The sequence below is a fragment of the Triticum aestivum genome, chromosome 4D (genome assembly GCF_018294505.1).
Source record: "Triticum aestivum cultivar Chinese Spring chromosome 4D, IWGSC CS RefSeq v2.1, whole genome shotgun sequence".
NCBI lineage: Eukaryota > Viridiplantae > Streptophyta > Magnoliopsida > Poales > Poaceae > Triticum > Triticum aestivum.
The window spans coordinates 393,185,241-393,190,821 of NC_057805.1; the positions used below are offsets into that span (position 1 = coordinate 393,185,241).

Here is a 5,581-nt window from a genome sequence, read left to right on the forward strand (position 1 = left end):
TTAATGTGTAGAAATTGTTTGCAACGCCTTATTACATTGATGTTATGGTGGTGAAGGGGTGAAAGGGAATGGAGACTCACCGGAACTTATGGTGAATTCCGTTGGGAGGAGAAACACTAGACATGGTAGCACATGCGCTACCTATAGTAACACTCTGGCCACCCATGGCTATTGGTGGGTGACATCGTCCCTGAAAGTATATGGAAGCTTTTTGTGGCGCTCTTAGTGATTGTGAGCTCAAGAACATTGGGTTCATAGGCGAATTGTTTCATAATTCAGCGTTTAATGCAAACAAGGAAATCTGCTTTGAATTTTCAAATTAAGTATAAGATAGAAGATGAATTCAGGGCAAAATACTACGTACGCAAAAAAAAAACAATGAACTTCTCAAGGAGGGTCATATATTCCCATTTTTTTCTAAAAACAAATTTGATTCCCGTTGATCCATGTGCCGAAAAACGCAAAATGGTACACGAAGAACGTATAATCTGTGTGAATGCTTCCAACAAGCAAGCAAATTCGGAAATACCCACGAGTATTTATTTTCTTTTGCAAAAATAAATAAATAGCCACGAGTACTGAAACGAGCGTTCCAATTCCAGCTGTTTCAGAATTTCAGATTCAATGCAAACAACTGAAAAAGGCTGCTTTGTTTTGACAGCGTTTGGCCCTGGAAGATCATGAGCAACTTTTCGATTTTTTGTTGGAAGAACATGAGTAACTGAAGTACTGAATCCAAGCAGATCAGGAGTAACTGAACCGCATCGACAACCAAGAAAAAGGTACTACAAAGAACGTAAAATCTTTCTGGATTACTTCCAAGTTCCAACAACCAACAAGCAAGAAAGTTCAGTAATCTCCAGTGAACAAGAAAATTGCTAAAGATTGATTCGTTGATTACAACTTTGATGGAAATTACAAGACGTTCAGAATTTTCTTGATCATCAAGAAGCACAAAGCATTACACTAAGTTCAGAACTCTCTTGATTACCTAACCAGCAAGTAAGACGATTACAGAAAATCCAGCGCTCTGTTGATACCAAGATCCAATGGAGTCCTAACAACATTAACGATCAGCCAGAGCTCTTCTATTACAAGTCAAATCCCACCAGGAAAATTCCCCACGATCAGCAAAAAAGTAAGATGAAAGAACAACCAGGTCTAGGCAAGAAGACAAGAATGAATCTACATCCGGTAGGCCTGGAGCGGCATTACGTCGAACACCACCCTCGGCGCCGGCCAGAGCCTCTGCTCGGTGAGCGGGTCGCCTGCTCCGCAAGTCATGTCACCGGGCGGCGCCTCAGCAGCCGCATTGGCCCTGATATCCCCGGGCGCCAGAGGGAACAGGTCGAGGCACTTCCTCGCCGCCGCACATGTGTCAGCCTCCGGCACCTCCTCGGCCGAACCAGGGAACAGCGGCAGGCACCGCGGCGTGACCTCGGGGCCCGCGGCCTGTCGGGCGGCGGAAGGAGCCCACGGGCGCGTCTGGCCCTGCTGGGAGGGGGCGTGCTCCTGGCGCTTGCGGAGGACGGAGTTCCAGCGGTTCTTGACGGCATTATCGGTGTGGCCGGAGAGGAACTCGGCGATGGTGGACTAGCGGTTGCCGTAGGTGGCCTGGTACTTGACGATGAGCATGTCCTCCTCGATGGTGAAGGGCTTGACGGCCTCCACCCTGGGGTCGAGGTGCTGGCACCAGCGGAGGCAGCACGACTTGGAGTTGCGGCCGGGCAGGCCTCGACACATGGAGTCCCAGTTGTGCGGGCCGCCGCAGCGCCGCACCTGCTCCCGCAGCAGGTCGTCCTCCTCCTTGGTCCACATCTTCTTGACCCCGTGCGGCGAGCCGTCGCCGTCGCAGGCGCCGGCGTCGTTGCCCGACGTCGGCATCATCACCCCCCAAGCTTGGATGGTTTCTTGCAGGATGGAGCTGACGCGTGCGTGCGGTGGCGAGAGGCCGGAAGGGAGAAGGTGGACGCGGTGCGGGTGGTGGTGCGGAGGCCGGCGCTGCGTGCCGCCTTATATAGACGGACGGTGGTTAAACCAGGCGAAGTAGAGTTGGCACCGGATCCGAGCAGGAGTCCAAACGGCGTCGGCTGCAAGGAAAGGCAGTCCCGGCCGAGCCCGTGCAGAGGAAGCTACGACGGGAGCGGCCAGGATATGGAAAGTTTTGATCGGGAATTGATGGGCCGTGCGTCCGTCGGATCGGAAATCCATCAAATTTATGGAAACTAGCGCGTATGGGCCGAGTTTATCGCGGAGACGGGTGCCAACATGGAAATTAATTTGGATTCTGTATGTAGATTTATCTACCTCCCTCGCCCCCAAAGAAGGAAAGACTCGCGCTATCTTAGCACACGGAAATCGTAGGTAGGTAGGATAGGACCACACGGCCTAATATCCACGCAGCCGTGAGTATTCAAAATAAATAGGTGTCACTTATAATTCGAGCGGTCTAATTAACATACACAGTCGATTAAGCTACAATTTGCATGCCAGTATGAAACTCATATTTAGTGGAGTTAGTGTTTAGCTTGTTGGGTGGGAGGCCCTAGCAAACGCCAGCACAGCCGTTTGATCGTAATCAAACGATGCCAATTTTCGTGGAAAATGCCTTCAAAAACTGAAAACTGCCAACACCTTCAACCAAAATTGCCCCCCACCCCCCACCCACTCCCGCGAACGATCCCCAGTTATTTGCATCCAGTTATGTAATATAATTCCTCAAGTCCAAAAAGATAGGAGACAACTACACAATAGGAACAATCTTTTACACGCAAAACATATATAGAACAAAACTTTGTGATAAAAGAATAGAAATAAATTCAACTTGGGCCATCGGATTGGAGATACACGGTCCAAATTTAGTTATAGGTTTTGAATTTTGTCCGTGTTAGTTTCATAATTTTTTGTGTGAAACTTGGATCAACTTGTGTATGGCCCCATCCATCTCGATTCTAACGATTCAGGCTATTTTTTTTTTCCTTTCACCACAAGGTCATCCCAGGCGTTCGGTTATTTCAGTCCGGGTCATTCATTTTATGGGTAATTCGGGTACTAAAAAATTGGAACCAATTTTTTCTACCAAAAAATTACCCGAAATTTAGGTTCATGCGAAATATTCGAAGCACACATCAGTTTTTTGTATGAATAATTTGGTTAGCATGGGTAACATGACATTGTAATAATAGCATGAATATTGGTTAGTATGAATAATTCGAATAGTATGGGTATTTCGGGTTTTCCAAACTGGAACCGAACCCTAACCCGAAAACCAAATAGCCAGGAAATGAGAACCGAACCCTAACCCGATACCCGAATTACCCGACAATTGGGGTAATTCGGCTCGGTTCGGGTTTGGGTAGCGAGTTAGGGTACCCAAATGCCCAGGGTGACCACAAGGTATCACATCCCAGATTTTTAAAATTACGTAAACATATAGAAGGCATATGCACACCATGATTTCAATGCATTTTAGTTGTTTTGGAATTAATTTGTCTATTTTATAAAACCCAAATTTAGTTTGAGATGTATTTAATAGTCATATTAAGTCCATTTGCATAAAATGAATTTTCAAAATTTCATTAGGGCTGGAAATGATTTTTCCATGATTAATATGAGAACGACTGTTTATTTGTTTTTCTTGAGTTCAGAGGATTTGAAATGAAATAAATTTGGGCCAACTGAAATTCAATTCACATCTTGGAATAAAAAGAAAAGGAGAAAACGGAATGTAAATAAAGCAAAAAAGGAAAAGAAAAAGGCCCAGCCCAACCCCGGGCGTGCGTTTAAAAAGAATGAATCGGTATTCCCGATCTAATCCTCAAAAGCCCATGTGGCTAGGGAAGGCAAAAAAAAGAAGGAGTCCTAGTAGGAATAGGATTGGACTTGGAGTCCAAGTCCTCTCCCCCTTAGCTATGCCATAGGGCTTGGAGGGGTTGTTTCCCACGCCCCTCCACCTATATATAGAGGGTAGGGGGCGCCCCAAGTGGATACACCAAGCCCTTGGCACCCCTCTCTCTCCCGTTACTCCGTTCGGAGGCGTCGTCCGTTCGGCACTAGATCAGTTGGATCGTGATCGGATCGCGAAGAGTACGACTACAACAACCGCGTTGTCAAACACATCTGCTTTTGGTTTACAAGGGTACGTAGACACACTCTCCCCCTCTCGTTGATATACATCTCCTAGATAGATCTTGCGTGATCGTAGGAATTTTTTTGAAATTTCTTGCTACGTTCCCAACAGTGGTATCAGAGTCAGGTCTATGCGTAGATGATATGCACGAGTAGAACATAACGAGTTGTCGGCAGTGATCGTCATACTGCTTACCACCAATGTCTTATTTTGATTCGGCGGTATTGTTGGATGAAGTAGCCCGGACCAACCTTACATGACCACGTTCATGAGACCGGTTCCGCCGACAGACATGCAACTAGTTTTGCATAAAGGTGGCTGGCGGGTGTCTGTTTCTCCTACTTTAGGTGAATCAAATTTAACTGTGGCCAGTCCTTGTTGAAGGTTAAAACGGCAAACTTGATAAATCACCGTTGTGGTTTTGTGCGTAGGTAAGAACGGTTCTTGCTAGAAGCCTGTAGCAGCCACGTAAAACTTGCAATAATAAAGTAGAGGACAACTAACTTGTTTTTGGAGGGCATGTTGTGATGTGATATGGTCAAGACATGATGTGATATACATTGTTGTATGAGATGATCATGTTTTGTAACTTATCGGCAACCGGCAGGAGCCTTACGGTTGTCTCTTTATTGTATGAAAGGCAAACACCATGTAATTGCTTTACTTTATCACTATGCGTTAGCGATAGTTGTAGAAGCAATAGTTAGCGAGATGACCACGACGCAACGATGGAGATCAAGGTGTCGAGCCGGTGACGTTGGAGATCATGACGATGCTTTGCAGATGGAGATCAAAAGCACGAGATGATGATGGCCATATCATGTCACATATTTTGATTCCATGTGATGTTTATCTTTTATGCATCTTATTTTTCTTAGAACGACGGTAGCATTATAAGATGATCCCTTCACTAAATTTCAAAATATAAGTGTTCTCCCCGAGTATGAACCGTTGCAAAAGTTCATCATTTCGAGACACCACGTGATGATCGGGTGTGATAGACTCTACGTTCACATACAACGGGTATAAGACAATTTTACACATGCAGAATACTTGGGTTAAACTTGATGAGCCTAGCATGTACAAACATGGCCTCGGAACACTGGAGACCGAAAGGTCGAACGTGAATCATATAGTAGATATGATCAACATAGAGATGTTCACCATTGATGACTACTCCATCTCACGTGATGATCGGACATGGTTTAGTTGATTTGGATCACGTATCATTTAGATGACTCGAGGGATTCTATCTAAGTGGGAGTTCATTAGTAATTCGATTAATTGAACTTAATTTATGAACTTAGTCCTGATAGTATTTGCAAATCTATGTTGTAGATCAATAGCTCGCAATATAGCTCCCTTATTTTTGATATGTTCCTAGAGAAAAAAAAAGTTGAAAATTATAGGAGCAATGATGCGGACTGGGTCCGTGATCTGAGGATTATCCTC

General features: G+C 45.3%; 1 pseudogene; it reads right to left on the reverse strand.

Moving 5' to 3' along the window:
* Positions 1-440: 440 nt before the first annotated feature.
* LOC123100104 (transcription factor MYB44-like) lies at positions 441-2,157 on the reverse strand (annotated as a pseudogene).
* Between the last annotated feature and the right edge of the window lie 3,424 nt (positions 2,158-5,581).